This window comes from Lissotriton helveticus, chromosome 9 (assembly GCF_964261635.1).
Source record: "Lissotriton helveticus chromosome 9, aLisHel1.1, whole genome shotgun sequence".
Taxonomy (NCBI): Eukaryota; Metazoa; Chordata; class Amphibia; order Caudata; family Salamandridae; genus Lissotriton; species Lissotriton helveticus.
The window spans coordinates 320,308,081-320,326,823 of NC_136070.1; positions in this window are offsets into that span (position 1 = coordinate 320,308,081).

An 18,743-nucleotide genomic window follows, 5' to 3' on the forward strand; every position below is an offset into this window, starting at 1 on the left:
AGAAATGATCCCGCCCATGACTGAAATAAAAGCACGACAGATGGAAATAAAACCTTTAATCTAAAATAGAATAAAGTGGTCTGGTTGGCAGCAAATACAGGGGGGCATTGCCCTAACGTCCCAATAGATTACTTGCCCCTGCTGGGCACGTCTTCCACACTAAAGAAATTTAGCCAAGCTCATTAGGGTCTGGACAGTATTGCATTAAGACAAATATGTGTTTCACTTCTGTGAAAGTTAGCAAATTGCGCAAGTATCATGACTTAGCAAGACGCTTGCACTGGATGAGAGAAGGACAGCATTGAGCAGTGGTGTGTTGATTTCTACAGAATCAGAAAAGTCTTAATATCTTTTGGTATATTTAATTAATTTCGATTCAGAGGTGGAGATTGCTTTTCAGTCTCCAAACACCTTTTGGCCATCAGCTAACAAAACTGTATTTTCAGATAACACTGTGATAACTTGCCAGTGCTAGAAGTAGGTTCCCGTCCTGATGAAGCCCAGACAGAAGGTCTGTGCGTGAATTGTTTTAGTTTGAGACAGCCCCACTTTGGATTTCCACTCCTAAAGGTGAGCTGTGAAGCATATCATTTACGTGGCAAACTATAACTACCTTCTTGCCATATGGCTAATCCCTGCCTAGTGGCCACTTTTAACGCCACTCCAGTCTTCCTGCTGCGTGAGGCCAAGCCTTTGTCTTCCAGGGGTAGGATTGTTAACACCCTGCCAGAGATATGTATTCAATTTAAAAAAAGTGACTTTAATGCATAACTAGACATGTTTATGGAAAATGTAGATATAGCTATGAAGTAAATAAAGCTATTGGGGGCACCCATTTCCTTAATATCTAGCATGCTCCACTATTACATGTAAAGGTCCCAGACCTTTGCGGCTTTCTAAGTGCACTTTAACTTTGTGACTTTGCAGATATAAGTATACTTGCACTAAAAATACTCCGGGCATTACCATAAAAAATGCGGGACAGTGCAATAAATGCATATGTACTTTGTGAAACAAACCAAAAAGGCGAGTGTGACAGGATATGAGAGTCTATTTATATCTGTATGAGGAGAGTTCATAAGTGTACTTGTGCTGTTTTATTTTGAGGTTTGTTAGTGTTTGAAACCATTCCAAAATGGTGGCCACTACTCCTTCCTTTTCTCTCCCTGGGTCTAGTCAATCTTCAGTTTCTTAATTTTCTGTTCTTGGCCCTTCTTCGCTTTCTATCGCCTACATTAACCAGCATACTTCAGCCGTGGCCGGTAGTGGGAGTACCTGCCGGGCGGTGCTGTGGGGAGGGGGAGGGGCAGGATGGGGGGTAGTAATGTATGGATTACGGACCTTAACAGTTAAGTAAACGTATAAATAAATAAAACAAATGTTGTTGCGCGCACTGCATCGCATTTGGCATTCTTCCCTCTCACACTCCCGTAGGAGAGCTCATTGTGCTGAAAGGACTCCATGCTACCAGTCAGCACTAACAGCACATCTTCATTGTTGGGCTGATTCGAGCCCAGAGTAGGAATCTGGCAATCCACCTCGAGACCCAGACTACGTGTGTGCCTCCCACTGTGTGCTGTTTGGAATCACCTATGGTTATTCCGCATATTTCCAGCTGAGGTCAGTGCCTCTCATACTACTGCAGACTCTCTCCTTCACCAGTATAACCCATTTTAAGGGTTTTAAGCTGCACCTGTTTCCATTAATTTTTACTTAGGCCATTCCCACCCATCCTTTTCATGAGGCTTGTCCTCAAGGACCCCCTCCTTTAACAACTGCGTTATCTTTCATAATGTAAGTACAATCTCATGAGTATTGCCTATACCTTCTGCGGGCTCACTTACCTTCATTCTGATCACCATTTCTTTATTATTGTTTCAGATCTCTCTCAGGCTCGTGTATCCCCCTGAGTCCTGAGGATAATTCTGGCTTTTTTAATGGGATGGAAATGCCGTTGACTTTTAAAACACAGACCCTATATGATTGTTGAGAGCTTGCTGTAAAGCTGTGTTGTTCATGTGTTTGTTGAAACACTTGTTGCTCAAGATTCATCACTTTAGTGTGTCACTTCTCATGAGAGCACCAAGCACATTTAATATTCAACAATATTCACCGCACTGCTATGTGTCTTGAAATTGTCTTTCATAAACTCCTTTGAATACATTTTATTCACCATTTCGTTCTTTGCATCCAAAGTTTTATTACTAGGGACCAGTGTGTTTTTTCTTATAGTTATTACCCCAGGGTCCCAGTGATCCTTGGGTCTCCCTTGTTGAAATATTATTGCTATCCTTACTGCAGCATCTTTATGTTTAAGGGTAGTTTGAAGTAGCCCTCACCATCTCTGATTGTTGTGACTCTTAACAAGAAAAGAATTCTTAACCCTAAAATCTAAGCATCCACATTACGACAAGAGATCAGAAACCTCTTATGCTTGGTCAGCAATTGAAATTAAAGAATATTAAATTTTGGGCTTTCCGAGACAACAGGACTCTTGGACTAGGTCAGTCATTGAGAATAAAGAATATCAAACTTTGGGATCACTTTATGTTCCCAAGCAAAAACACCAATATGGGTATATTACCAGATATTGTACTTCAGGCAAAAACGGGAATTGTTTTCTGAAGGGCAGGGTATTGGTATGCGAGGATAGCTACCACCCTTTTTAATTGGCAGTGGGTATTGGTATGCGAGGATAGCTACCACCCTTTTTAATTGGCAGTGGGTATTGGTATGCGAGGATAGCTACCACCCTTTTTAATTCAACAGAACACACCCAGTAATTAAAAATAAAGTTGTGAGAGTGGTGTGCCTGTTGATTTTAAGCACTGTTTGTCACTAATGGAGTGAGATCGTCTGTCGCTCCATTGCACTTACACTTTCTTTTCTAGTTTTGGACGCTTTCTCTTTTCTTTTCTTTTCTGGGACAACAAAAATGACTACCTATGATGAGAAAAGGGCCCAATCTGGTGAGTACCTGCCAGTTACCCCGAAGGTGGTGCGCCCGTGAGGGGTCATTTTTGTCCTTCTCACATTTTTTCACTTTTTTATGTACTGTTGACTTCCTTTGCAGACATCGATAGTGTACCTTGTTCCTGACTGTCATTTTGAAATGTATAGAAAGAGTTTTGTTCGTCTTGAATTTAAATAGTAAAGGGCGACACACTGCAAACACCTCCATAAACTAGTAATAAGAGGGGTGCTGCTGCGGAAGAATTTGATGTGTTACATCTTTCCTGCAGTAACAAAATAGATATATTTATCGCCCATGCTACAGGGTTTTGTGTATTGATGATTCTCAAGGGCAGGGACAGTAATCCTGACATGTAGTGATCGATTCACATGTTTAATTGTTAAAAGTTAATTATTTGATTGTTAAGATAGTTCCTGCTTAGCTCAATGGTGCCGGGTTGCTGGTTGCCAGTATATGATACACGCCTGTATCTCCATAATGACTTTATGCCCTGGAAACCTAGCTACAGCGCAATTAGAAGTTGTACAAAATGGAAGTCGTGAGAAATTCATGACTGTGTGAAAAGACAATGTGCTTGGAGCTTCGGATGAGTAGCTCACAGTTCCCTTATAGATGGAAGATAAGCTACTATTTGGAAATATGAGTTTTCCATTCACAAAGTTGTCAGCTCTTGTCTGAAGGGGACGATAAAGACATTTGAAACTGTTAATTTTACATTACATTAGTTTTGAGTTCACCAATAAGCCAGAACGTTACACGAAGAGTTTTTGTTAAATTCTGTTCAACACAAGAATTGTCCTTTCATGCTTGACAAGTTTTACCTTTTCTTCCCCACTGAGTAGAATATGAGTGATATAGCGTGCAGGTTACCCGACTATAATTTTTTCTTTACCATATGCAAATTTGGGCCCATAAATTTAATTTACCATATTTATTAATCAGTTAACCTACACTCTACTACCAGTAACACAGTTCATTCCTATTTCTTTCCAATGTACCCGACTTACCAATCCTCGTCACGGGTACCTAAGATCACAATGGATCAGGGAGCTAGCTGAAAAGATAAGCAGTCACCAAAATACAATAACATTTATAATATTTCAACTCTTTATAATAACCACAGACTCGGGAAGTTTGAAAACCTTTATCTAGTTCTCGTCAAAGTCAGAAAGCATGAAATTCACAGCGAGTAAACTGTCAATAAACAAAATCATGAAAAGCGTATATCCATGTAAGAAGAAAATAAAGCCAACCATTTAGAAGTCTAAAGGGAAGGTAAGAACAGGGAACATACTATAATGAACTCACAGAATCTTTATTTAGAAAGGTGTTTCTAAAGGACGGGAAAATAAGGAGCATGCTAGAATGTCACAGTTTGTTTCCTACAGGATGGGTAAGAAAAGGGAACATGAAACAATAATAACGTAAATTTTTAGTTCACCATGTAACTATAAGGTGGGTAAGAAATTGGAACACGCTAATAATTCAGAATGACCACTTTAGTACTATAAAGGAAGGGTAAAGAAAAGGAACATCTATATATCATAAACTGTATGTCATCATTTGCTTAAAGGATGGGGAAAAATGGAACATGCTAATAAACCGCAAACGTATGACTTTTATTATTGATCTGGACAGTGAGGGTAAGAAAAAAGAACAATGGACAAGTAAGACTTTTACTATTAAAAGCAAAGAAAAATATAGTACGCGAATGGGTTCCCTCACAGATTTATATTTACCTAGAACAGTGTGGAGACCAACCCTGGCCACGGGTCAGTTAAGGACAGTAGGAACCCCAAGGAATGCAGTCGCCAGTAGGCCAGCAGGTGCAGAATGGAAACCCAGGACAGGAAAACCAGATTAGGATCAGGACAGGACCACCAAAGTTGAGACCAGCACCCGCAGTTCAGTTGCGAAGCCTCCGCTACACCTTCTCTGCAGCTATTAGTCAAAATCCCAATTGGGTTCTCGAATTCCCCAGCAAAGTGCTTCGCCAGCACATAAGGTTCTCAAAACCCCGAATGGGTCTGTGAGTCTGTCTGACAGAGTGCTCCGCAGCACCTCTGTCTCTCGATCAGCCATTGAGTGCGTTTGGTCAGTGACAGGTCAGCTATTCAGACAAGTCGGACAATTTCTCTAGCTAAACCTAGGCTAGTTATACTGTTTTCGGGTCAGTGTTCCACCCCCCAAATGTTGCAAGTGTAAGGATCCCCAATTTCGATTGGGTAAAAGAAAGGACAGGTCATCACACCACCTAGGATTTGACTTTCTCAAGCTCATAATTTGCATCTTCTAAGACCGCCCATCGAACTTCAGGTTCTCATGAGGTCTTCACTTTGCGAAACAATGGACAGTCTATCTATTAATACATTGTAGTCATTTTAACTTCTTCTTAGTGGGGTCAGACGAATGTTCCCAGGCACATCTTGGCTGGTGCTCCTGTCTGGCTAGCGTTCAATGACACAGAGTTCATCTTCTGGCTGTGGATTGTCATGCGCAGAAAGGATTTTTAAAATGAAGTAGTCCCGTCCCTCATGCCCAAGGATTACGATACATGAAAAGTAAATAGAAACAGTTTTAGAACACAGAAAAAATGAATTCACTGTATTCCATGAATCCCTACATTACTCCCAATATTTCATAATAACTATGGGCCAGATGTAGGTGGCCGTTTCAGGCCATTTACCGACCGGTAACGGCCGATTTTGGCCGTTACCGATCGGTAAATGGGTGACAGGTATGTAGGGGGCATTTTTTTACCGAATCGGTAAAATTACCGATTCGGTAATTTTACCGAATCGGTAAAATAAAAATCGGTAAATTTACCGAATCTGAGGCACCCAGATGTAGGTGGGACTCTTCTGAGTCCCAGAGGCCTTACCGAATCGGTATTTTACCATAAAATCCAATTTGATGGTAAAATACCGATTCCGGTGTGCATGCACATGTGTGCATGCACACCTATGCCATGTGACAGGCAGACCTGCCCTTAGGGCATGTATGCCTGCCACATGGCACCCAAGCCTGTTTTGGGGGGGCCAGAGGGTGTCAAAGTGACACCCTCTGCACCCTTGTGAAAATCGGTATTTACCGATTCGGTAAATACCGAATCGGTAATGCCCATTCATTCCTATGGGCTTCAAAGCCCATAGGAATGAATGGGCATTACCGATTCGGTATTTACTGAATCGGTAAATACCGAATTTTTCTGATTCGTTATTCCAGCACATCTGGAATACCTACATATCCACCCCTCAGATTTACCGATTCTTAATTACCGAATCGGTAAAATTCGGTAATTTTCGGTAATTAAGAATCGGTAAATCTATTTTACCTACATCTGGCCCTATAGCTTTAGTTATTAATGCAGAACGAACAGTATAGCAAAAGCATTGCTGTAAGCTTCAGGCATGTGAGGACACAAAGCAGCCATCTTAGTTCTACTGCGCAAGTGCAAAGAGATTCCCACCAGAACTGCGAGTATGTCACGTCACATGGCTATGACCGACGCATGCGCAGAAGAAATTCCCAAGTAGCAGCAGCCATCTTGAGTAGAAAGCGTATTAGGATTAGTAAACACATAGGCAAGCGTCTCTCTGACACCCATAATGTCAGAATGAAGGGTAAATTAATAAGACAAACAGGTTGGATAATACTGTTAGGGTTATTCGAGGTTCATGATTACAAGCAAGGCGCTTTACGTGCGAATCCTTGCTCCATCAATCCCCTCTGTGATGATATTTTATATCATCACAAATTAATGGAACCAGATGCCAACTTCTCACATTTTACCCAATTCAATTTCTTCAAACATTCTGTTTAGCCTTTTCTCAGTATCTTTATTAGGATGAGCATTTTTCACCTTTTTATAAATGTTATTATTTAATTCTTCTAATTGAAGCTCATCAACATTTCTTTTCACTCCTCGCTTGTTCACAGTATATTTCTTGTTGTGTTTTCGACATTTGCAGCAAATTATTATTATAAACACTACTAGACCTATTCCCGCTATTGGCATCAGTATTTTGCTCACAAGACTTTTACCTAGGTTAGAAAACCAATTACCTACAGCGGAGAGACCATCAGTAAGTCTCTTCCAGGCACTGTCAACCTCAAGTGGTTTAAGCTCTTTTTCCAAATTAGTAATATTCCTCACATATCCTTTGATCTCCACACTTTTGTCAGGTATGTAAGTGCAACAATGTTGCGCTTTCAACATTCTGCAGACTCCGCCCTCTTTTGCCAATAAGGTGTCAAGAGCAAGTCTGTTTTGTAAAACCATTGATCTGACAGCAACCAATTCGGTATTGACCATCAGGAAACCTCCAGCAGTGTCAGTAGATAACCGACCCACTACTGTTGACAATTTGCAAATTCTGTGTGTGTTCAGAGCCACTCCCACTGTAGGTATCAATGCACTAAAAATATCACCTACTATTTCACCAACACTTTCTCTTTTAGTACATACTAATTCATTAGTCTTTTCAGTGCTTCCAGTGATTTTCCCCACATGGTATATCTTTGGGAAGACAATACCAAAATAACAGCTTCCGTACCAATGGTCGGGCAATTTGAAATAAGCCTTGTTCCCACATATATAATACATTTCAGGAAACACAGGCTCTGACCCATCTTTGAAACCCCAACCCCCAATTACCTTGTAATTGTGTTCGCACTCACTGGAACCAATGAAAATATTATTATAATAACTGGTTCTTTCTCTTTGAAGACAGAGTTTCCCTTTCTTTTTGAAATCCAGCAACATAGCCGCATTAGCTCCACCATTTGAGGTGCTCCCTGTGCTTTCAGCCCATTTAGGGCTTTTCTGATTTTTGCCTTTTGCTTTCTTTTGGAAACTTTCTCTTCTTTTCTCTACCATGTTTAGAAACATTTTCTCTTTTTCGTGTAATGAACAGGTCAAGCTATCTTTGTGTGCGTCATCTATATTTATTTTACCTACAGTTAGAAAATAATCACTCATGTATTTTGCTACATCTCTAGTTGTATGTACAGGGTTCAGGTTTCTTCGGACAGGAAGTTCAGAAAATGTCACATCAAAGTTTGAGTAATAATACTGTAAAGGTCCTCTTCTATAAAATAAACTAGTTAGAATACTACAGGAAATTCCATAGGTTAAGGGTGAGTGGTGGTAAGTCACACCTTCAGCTTCTGAAGTGGGCAACTTTATGCAGACATAGCAATTATCTATTTCCATAGCTTCTACATAATGTACTAACAGGTTTGCGAAAACATTTAAATGCGTTTTGTTCTTGATTTTATTATAATGTAATCCTTCCTCATCTCGTGCTTCTAAATCTAATTTTGTTTGCTCAAGGCTAAGTGTCTTCTCTGGTGCACCTACTCTTTGTGGTGTATGTCTAGTGTATGATTCTAGAGTGTCTTCTGTTAGGGGATTATTCGGGTACAGGTTCGGGTCTTTACTCATCATAGAAGGAATAGCTATTGTTAGTCCTATCCAAAGTATCAGTATTATTGCTACGCTACATAAACATACTTGGCAGCATGTTTTTCAACAACCTCGTCTCGGTCTCCCATTCACAGAAGAATCAGACATTTTGACTCAAAAGAAGCTTCAACCCCTCTTTGTAACTCTGCACAGCTTGCTTACTCGAGGCAACTTTTCAAGTGGGTTTCGCTTCTTCACTGGTCTGGTCAGCAATCAATTCTTCATCACTTCGGTCCAAATTTTCAAAGTCTTCCAACACAAAGTATGTCCATTCAGGACTCTGATATTTGTTATTCAGTCTTTTTATTCGGGCACCCCGTCTCCTAGCTTGTATCTCAGACGGACCAGCTTGACTTGAGACTTTGTTTACTTGTTCAGGTTCTTCGTTAATTGTCTTTAATCGTAATCTCAATCTCTTTACAAATCTAGGTACTGAGTCACCTTTTCTGAGTCTTTTAACTGGCACTGTGTCTTGACTTTCCTCAAACACTCTTTTATTTTCGTTCAGTTGTGGCATATTTGGTTCAAGTTCGTCTTCTGTATTTTCCCCTAACTGGCTAGATCCAGGTCTTTCATCAGTTTCTTCTGCATGGTCACTAAACTGGCCTTGTTCAGGTGTATGCTGGATTGGGCTTTGGTTTGTTTCGATTTCTTCTTCCTGAACACAATTGTCTACTTCTATCTGGTCCTGTTCAAGCACTTCCGAATCTTGATTTTCTTCCACTTGAACCTCCGCCCTAATTTCTATCTGTCCCTCTTCTGGCTCAGGAGTTCTTGGTGGAGTGTCAATTACCTGTTCTCTCCCTATCTGGTCCTCCTCAGAATCAGATTTGACTTGGATTTCGATGATCTGAGTATCTTCCTCTTCACCTGTCTCGTCCTCACTATCCCACTGTCAATCTAAATAGATTTGCCTTCTAGTTCGTATAGGATCTATGGTCGGGTCGATTATTGGGATCCAATCTTCTTGACTGGAGCTCGGTTGTTCTTCTTCAGCTACTTCAGGACCCATATCTTGGGACCCCTCAACTGCACAACCTTCAGCCTCAGTTTCTTCAGGTTCTGTCACTTTCTTCGTATGGCTGGCATGGATCCAGCGAGGTACTCCTGCACACTTTACAGCTGTGGTGGTAACCAGAATTACTTGTCGTGGCTTTCCTCACCTTGGTGCAAGACAATCTTTCCGAGTATGTTTCTTTATTACGACCCAGTCACCTGGATTCAGGTCATGTGCTAGAGTCATTGGCCTGGCGACAGCGTCTTCCCCAACCTGGTGAGAGATAGAACGCACTTGGTCAACCAGTTCTTTGCAGTATTCTAGTACCAAATCATCAGATATGCTTATCAGTTTGTATCCTGGTACCCATGCTTGCCGCATTGCTCTTCCCATTAGTATCTCATGGGGACTCAAGCCCGTGTTCCGATCTGGAATACTTCTGAGTCCCATCGACACAAGTGGCAAAGCATCAGGCCATTCCAATTGAGTGTATTCACACATTTTTCCCAATCTTGCTTTAATTGTGCCATTCAGTTGTTCTACCACTCCAGAAGCCTCTGGGCGATATGCACAGTGCAGTTTTTGCGTGATTTTGAATGCTTCACAAATCTGTTTTATTATTTCATTTTGGAAATTACTTCCTCTGTCTGATTCAATTGTGACTGGAAATCCGTACCTAGGTATGAGTTCCCTAAGTAATAATTTGGCTACTCTAATGCTGTCATTTCTACTTGCAGGGTAAGCTTCCACCCATTTTGAAAACAGGCAGACAATGACAAGTAGGTATTTTATTCCTCGACAAGGGGGCAACTGAATGAAGTTAAGTTGTTGTCTAACAAAACGGCCTTCTGCCTTTCCAATCTTTCCTGGTAACACTACAGTTTTCTTTCCTGGGTTAAATTGCTGACAAATCAGGCACCTTTGGCAGAGTGCCTCTGCTACGTTTCTGAACTTCGAATTGAACCATGTCTGTCGGAACATGCGAATCATGGCGTCTCTGCCTAAATGTGTATCTCCATGTATCAATCTAGCCAGAGGAGCAAGCAGACAGACTACCAAAACAGGCATACCATCAAGGTAAACAATGACACCATCTTCATCTCTCCTCTGACAACCAAATTTCCTCCAATTTTCCTTTTCGTTTGCCTCTGTTGCTTCCTGTAAATCTCTCATCTCCTCCCATGTGTTTATTCCTTCTAGCATCATAAGTTGGCAGCTGTTTCCGTTTCCCCCACCTTTTTATTAATTGCCATTTTGTATTTTGCACAATGTTGGGCTAACTGGTCAGCATATAGATTACCTGCTGTCACTGTGTCATTGCCAGATTTGTGAGCAGCACACTTGACCACACCCAATTCTTTTGGTAACTGGATTGATTCCAGTAGATCCTGTACGTATTTTCGATTTCTGATAGGGGTGCCTGAAGAAGTCAGGAACTCCCTTTGCATTCATAATTGGCCAAAGACATGCACAACCCCATAACCATACTGGCTATCAGTATATATGGTTATTTTCGAGTTCTTCCCAAATTTGCAAGCTCTTGTCAAGGCAACCAATACAGCTATTTGTGCAGACTTGACTCCATGCAAATAGGATGCTTCCACTGGACCTCCCACTGTGCATACTGAATAAGCAGCGCTTAGACCTCCCTCCTCATGTCTCAGACACGAGCCATCTACAAATAACTCATAATCTTCGTCAGTTAAGGGTGCTTCCTTTATGTCTGGGCGTGGTTTTGTACTAAACTCGGTCAAATCAATGCAATCATGTTCAATTTCCTCCCTCACTTCTGCTGCGAATGAATTAGGCAGTAAGGTAGCTGGATTCAGAATATTGCATCTAGCAATGGTTACGTTTCCTGCACCTACAACGATTCTCTCATATTTAGTCTTTGTGTGAGATACTGAGTCTTAGTTCTTGTCAGCAAAATTACAACAAAATGTGGAACATACACAGTTACTGGATGTCCCATAACAATGGACTCGCTCTGTTCTAGACTCGTGCATGTTGCAGCTACAGCTTTCAAACATCCAGGTAATCCAGCTGCTACTGGGTCCAATGTGGAAGAAAAATATGCCACCGGACGTCGAGTTAAACCATGAATTTGGGTCAGGACTGAAAGTGCACAATTGTCTCGTGTATCACAGAACAGTGCAAATTCTTTTGAATAGTCAGGCATTCTTAATGCAGGAGCAATACACAGACACTCTCGCAGTTTCACAAAAGCAATCATGCTTTCGTCATCCCATTCCACAGGATCTTTTGCTCCTTTCTTTGTCATCTTTACCAATGGTCTTGCTAGGACTGCAAATCCCACAATCCATTGCCTATAGTATCCTACAACTCCAAGGAACCTTCTGATTTCTTTCTGTGTATTGGGCAATTCCATCTTACGAATTATTCTGATTCTTTCCGTGGTAACTTTCCTGATACCTCTCTCTATCTGGTGCCCCAGATATTTCACAGATGAGGTACAGAACTGAAGTTTGTCTGGTGATACTTTATGTCCTCCTTCCCCTAAATGGTTCAGGAAGGCAATTGTGTCAGTGACACAGTCTTTTCGACTCTTAGACGCCACCAAGAGGTCGTCTATATATTGCACCAGGACAGATTTTCCCGGCAATACCAGAGTTTCAAGGCACTTTTTCTAAATTTGATTAAAAATCGAAGGACTCTCCGTGTACCCCTGAGGAACACGATTCCAGACATATACATGACTGTCGAATTCAAATGAGAAAAGAAATTTGCTGTCTGGATGCAATGGAATTGAAAAGAATGCATGACATAAGTCAATGACGGTAAACCATCCAGCATTCAATTGTATTTGGTATAGAATCACTGCAGGGTTTGGCACGACAGGACAGCAAGGAACGACAATTTTATTTACCTTGCGCAGGTCCTGTACGACCCTGTACTTTCCACTCGGTTTCTTTATGCCAATTATCGGTGAATTACAAGGACTGCTCAACACTTCTTGCAATATGCCTGCTTCTAGCAATCGTTTGATTTCAATAGCAACTCCTGCTTTGACTTCTGCACTCATTTTATACTGTTTAGTATTTGGGTAGACTGCATCTTCTTTTATAGCTATTTTAATTGGGTCTACATTTGCCATTAATCCTACATCTTTTCCAGTAAAATCCCATACTTCCGGTTTCACTGTCTCTTGGAGTTCTTCAGGTAAGTCTTGTATTGTCAGTCTTTTAATTTCTGAGTCAGGTCTTGCTAACATTAATTTGTAAATTCCATCTTCATCTGGGGTCTGAATTTCGACGCCATTTGGAGTGCAAAAGATAGTGCAGTTCATTTTGCACAACAAATCTCGTCCTAGTAAGTTTACAGGACTGGAATCACAAACAACAAATCTAAGCATTTCTTTAAAATTCCCAATTTTAATCTCCATAGGTTCTGTAACTGGGGTACTAATTAGCTGATTAGAAATGCCCACTACTTGGATCACTTCTCCCGAGAGGGGTAGGTTTGGAACGTCTGCTTTTCTCACAGTAGAACGGGTAGCACCAGTCTCCAACAGAACGGTAACGTCATTTCCTTCAACCTTTCCTTCAATGTATGGCCCTGACTGGTCCACCGGTAAGGAGGCGCCAAGCACGCATTCCTCGTCCTCCCCCCTCAGGCTCCATCAGTAGGTGTCGTCATAGAGAAATGTGTCATTTAACAGAAATTGTGAAGTTGCTGCATTTCTATTCTCCCTTCCTTCCCAAACTTCGATGTCTTCACCCTGTTATTCTTTGCTCCTATAATTTGGCCTAGGTGCACGAGGCAACTGATTCTGTTTTACCTGCTGCTGGGCCTTCCGTGGTGTCTCATTCTGCGTCTGTGGATTTAAATCATTAATTTGCACATTACCATTCTGCACAGCCTTACACTCGTCTCTCCAGTGTCCTATCTTTCCGCACCCGTGGCAGGGAAATTTCTTTCGTGCCTCCTCTCTGCTCATTTTTACTCTCGGCTTTCCCCCACCCCCAGGGCCCTGACTCTGATTACTAGTCATTTTATTTAGCTGCTGTTCTTGGTGCTCTGCTAATTTTACCTGTGCCCACATGACCTTTTCCTTTAACTCTTTCCGTTTATCTTCCAGCTCATCTTCGCAATATTTAGCATACTTCAGGACCTCATCAATTGGTTTAGCCTGTCAGCAAATGTTATTGTCTTTGATCCACTTTGAAATTTCAGGCCTTAACCCTAACAAATCGAATAATGAAATGGGTCATGTCCTTCATCTCTATGTTATCCAGACCGCTGTACGTCTTGAACACCTGTAACAGTCGTTCGTAATAAGGGTGCACAGTTTCATCTCTATTCTGTGTAGTTCTGTCTATTCGGGTCCAATCAGTTTCTTTTGCAGGCACCTTTCCTTTCAGATACAACATTACCTGGTTGTACTTCCTCATTACATCCCCTGAAGGAGCCCCTGTCTTTGGGTCTCTGGCGTATTCTTCATTTGGCCAATCAACAGCAATTTTACATTCTGTCCATAAGTCTACAGGAATTACAATGTCAAAGAAACCATCTAGATCTTTCAGGAGACATTTTTGAACTTTTACAAATCTCTCAACCTGTCTGTACCATTCTACAGGTTTTTCTTGTAATTTTGGGAAGTCATTCGTAAAGGACACAATATCCTGTCGGGACCATGGAACATGTACATATCCTCCACCTGGCACTTCTCGCATAGGATGTAATTTTTCCACCTTTTCTGTTTCTTTTAAAACATATTCAGATGTCATTTGCTTTGATCTACTATCTTCCTTTTTCTTGGCCCACCGGGCCTTTCATTTTTCTAAATCTCCCCATTTTTGTAACAGGTTTAGCAATTCTCTGATCTGTACCTTTTTCCCTGACACATTCATGTTCTCCAAATCTTTGTCTGAGAATTCTGCTCTGTAGGGTTTTTGCAACACTTTCGATCGGCTAATGTCTATTCCTATTCTAGCTGCAGTATCCATTAGTTTTTCATGGTACACTCTGGTATTACGGGTAAGACTTTTACAAATGAATAAAAATTCCTCTTCACTAAGGGTGTTTAGTCTGTCCAAACCCACATTCCCAGCCATCAGTTCTCCCAATTCTATTCTCAATTTGTATATATCTAAAGGTTTTGGCTGAGTATTTGGTTTCTCTAATTCTCGAGTCCATCTGTCGATTTCTTCAGGAGTCACCACTGTGGCACTTCTCGTACCCGAAGATTACTCAATTTGGGCTTCTCTTGTACTAAAAGGAGTGTTCTTTCTCTGTGAACTCCCTTCTGGTTCCCTTATCGGTAAATCCATCAAGGAAATCACAGATTCACATTCACTTGCCTGATCATCTACTATTAAGGGCTCTTTTCTTGGCTGTACTACAGATGGGGTTATAATTGAAGTCTTTGGACTACTCTGCTTATCCCCGTACAGAGGAACAACTGGGCCAATAGTTACTGGAATTGTCAGAGCTTCAGGACTGGTATTTAATTGAGCGATTTTCTGGATCAATTCAGTTCTTTGTTTAACTAAAGCTTCTCGTTCTCTGTCCTGCAGTACCCTGTCCATGGAGGTTTCATGTACTATCTGCGGAATCAAAGGAGGGTTATAATTCGGGTCACTTGGATTTGTCATACTCGGTCCCTCACCATAATTAGGTTTCAGGAATGGGTTTCTCGTACTCAGGGATCTTGGTTCCTCATTAAAAGGTGGTGGATTCTTCATTAACAATCCTCTAGATAATCATCGTCTGAATCACCACTGGTCATTAAATGCTTTGTTTTCTCCTTCCTTTTCCCTCCCATGGGCTCTTCTACTGTATTAAATGTGTAAATGTGTAGTATTTATATAGCGCACTTCTACCCGGAGGTCTCGTAGCCCTGTATCCATACCGCTGTGGAACCCATCCTGGCTTTCCTGTGAAATGTCCACTCCTGGGCACCCCTAAGGTGAAGCCAGGCATCCAAGCGCTGCTGGGGCCGTTGTGGAGATTAAGCAAGCTATTTCCCAGAGTCACAGAGTGGGACCCATGATTAGACTATGCACCGAGGCGAGAATTAATAGGTCCGGGGAAATTGAGTCCAAGAGCCGCTGAGGCGGGAATTGAACCCTGGTCCCGGGCCAGATTTATGCATCAGGGTCTGCCGCTCTAACCATTGAGCCACGCTTCTCCTCTATTACAGGATACAGTCCTTCCACCATCATGTTCTGTCTCCATTCTTTCATTCTTTTTTCTCGGGTCTCTTTTTGTACCTTCGGATAAAATTTTGCTAACCCTTTGTCAATTCTGGGTCTGTCTCGCTCAAAAGCCTCTATTTCCCATTCTTCTAATGCCTCATATTGTGTTAGTCTAGGTCTGGGATGTAAATCATTCATTCGGGTTCTCAGATTGAACAGAATTCTGCCATCAAATTTCCCTTCTAAAGGAAATGCTAAGATTCCGTCATCTTTAGTATATTCCACCGAATTCTCTAACCATACACAAGCATGGTAGCCTCTGTCAAACAACATAAATGATGCGGGAGTATTAGGTGGTGGAATGATAACTCCTTCTCTTGTTTTGATGGGTTTGTCTTTCTTGAAGTAATTCTTTACTTTGTCTACAAATGTCATTTTTCTCTTGCTTCCGTACATAATGTTATATCTAGCGGATTTCCACTGATCCCTCGCAAAACCTTGATATCTTGGATCAGGTCGGGTCTCGGGATGAGTCGGATACCACATATACTTTTTCACAATTTACTCTGTTTACAAAATCACTCCCAATACAAATGCGTCTTTTATTTTTCTGCAACCAACAAATGAGCGATTTCAAACACTTTCAACCAATGGGTGCGCAGCGTTTCTCGTAAACAAGTTCCCACGCTCCTGTGCTCACCTCTCCTTAACAATGCTGTCTCAGCTACACGCCCGCTGTCTCGACCAATACCAGCGCGGCACTGAGTGACGTCAGCGCAGCTCCGCAACTGACTCCCTCCTTCACAAGGTATCGTAAATTAAATTCTTTATTTAAAGTGCAAGTGCTCTGTTTAATTTACAACGCAAAACATTCGCCACTGTACTCGAGTGTCTAGAAAGAAAAGATTTGTTTCACTGCAAGTAAATCCCTTCTGTTTACTTTTCATATACTGCGGATAGATCCCTTCTGCCTATCCTTCACACAAGCATTAGAGAACCTGCTACTCCTTCGACTCATCCACTCTGGGATATATACTAAGCCAAAAGTTTCACCAGCGAACCCCTTTGCTATCACTCAAGCTCAGACGAACCTGCTACTCCTTCCGTGTGACCCTTACTAGGTGATATCACAATAGAAGTTTTGCCAGCGAACTCTTTGCTATCATTTATTCATACATTTATACATAAAACCCTAATTAGTGCTTCCAGTTCTGCTCAACCCGCACCAATTTTCCTCGAGCCACTGACCTCACTGCGACGTGGCTTCTATTCTACCACTCGCTATTCTGCCCCCGGGGATTCCAGACAAAAATGTAACAATCACTAACGAGTTTGGTTAGAACATTAATCAATACATCAGCATATCATAGAACATTTTAAACATTTCATAACATTTCAAAGCAATTAAAAAGAACAATTTTACATTTGATCGATCAACACTTTTAGCAGCAATAACATTTTCACAATTTAGCAGCAGTTTACCTATCTACCTATCTCAACTAGTCCCTAACCATAGCTCTGCTACCAGAAAAATTACTGATAGAGCGCGCAGGTTACCCGACTATAATTTTTTCTTTACCATATGCACATTTGGGGCCATAAATTCAATTTACCATATTTGTTAATCAGGTAACCTACACTCTACTACCAGTAGCCCAGTTCATTCCTATTTCTTACCATTGTATTCGACTTACCAATCCTCGTCACGGGTACCTAAGATCACAATGGATCAGGGAGCTAGCTGAAAAGATAAGCAGTCACCAAAATACAATAACATTTATAATATTTGCCCTCTTTATAATAACCACAGACTCGGGAAGTTTGAAAACCTTTATCTAGTTCTCGTCAAAGTCAGAAAGCATGAAATTCACAGTGAGTAAACTATCAATAACCAAAATCATGAAAAGCGTATATCCATGTAAGAAGAAAATAAAGCCAACCATTTAGAAGTCTAAAGGGAAGGTAAGAACAGGGAACATACTATAATGAACTAACAGAATCTTTATTTAGAAAGGTGTTTATAAAGGACGGGAAAATAAGGAGCATGCTAGAATGTCACAGTTTATTTTTTCCTACAGGGTGGGTAAGAAAAGGGAACATGAAACAATAATAACGTAATTTTTGAGTTCACCATGTAACTATAAGGTGGGTAAGAAATTGGAACACGCTAATAATTCAGAATGACCACTTTAGTACTATAAAGGAAGGGTAAAGAAAAGGAACATCTATATATCATAAACTGTATGTCATCATTTGCTTAAAGGATGGGGAAAAATGGAACATGCTAATAAACCGCAAACGAATGACTTTTATTATTGATCCGGACAGTGAGGGTAAGAAAAAAGAACAATGGACAAGTAAGACTTTTACTATTAAAAGCAAAGAAAAATATAGTACGCAAATGGGTTCCCTCACAGATTTATATTTACCTAGAACGGTGTGGAGACCAACCCTGGCCACGGGTCAGTTAAGGACAGTAGGAACCCCAAGGAATGCAGTCGCCAGTAGGCCAGCAGGTAAACCCAGGACAGGAAAACCAGATTAGGATCGGGACAGGACCACCAAAGTTGAGACCAGCACCCGCAGTTCAGTTGCAACGCCTGCGCTACACCTTCTCTGCAGCTATTAGTCAAAACCCCGATTGGGTTCTCGAATTCCCCAGCAAAGTTCTTTGCCAGCACTTAAGGTTCTCAAAACCCCGAATGGGTCTGTGAGTCTGTCTGACAGAGTGCTCCGCAGCACCTCTGTCTCTTGATCAGCTATTGAGTGCGTTGGGTCAGTGACAGGTCAGCTATTCGGACAAGTCGGACAATTTCTCTAGCTAAACCTAGGCTAGTTATACTGTTTTCGGGTCAGTGTTACACCCCCCCAAGTGTTGCAAGTGTAAGGATCCCCAATTTCGATTGGGCAAAAGAAAGGACCGGTCATCACACCACCTAGGATTTGACTTTCTCAAGCTCATAATTTGCATCTTCTAAGACTGCCCATCGAACTTCAGGTTCTCATGAGGTCTTCACTTTGCGAAACATTATAGTCATTTTAACTTCTTCTTACTGGGGTCAGACGAATGTTCCCAGGCACATCTTGGCTGGTGCTCCTGTCTGGCTAGCATTCAATGACACAGAGTTCATCTTCTGGCTGTGGATT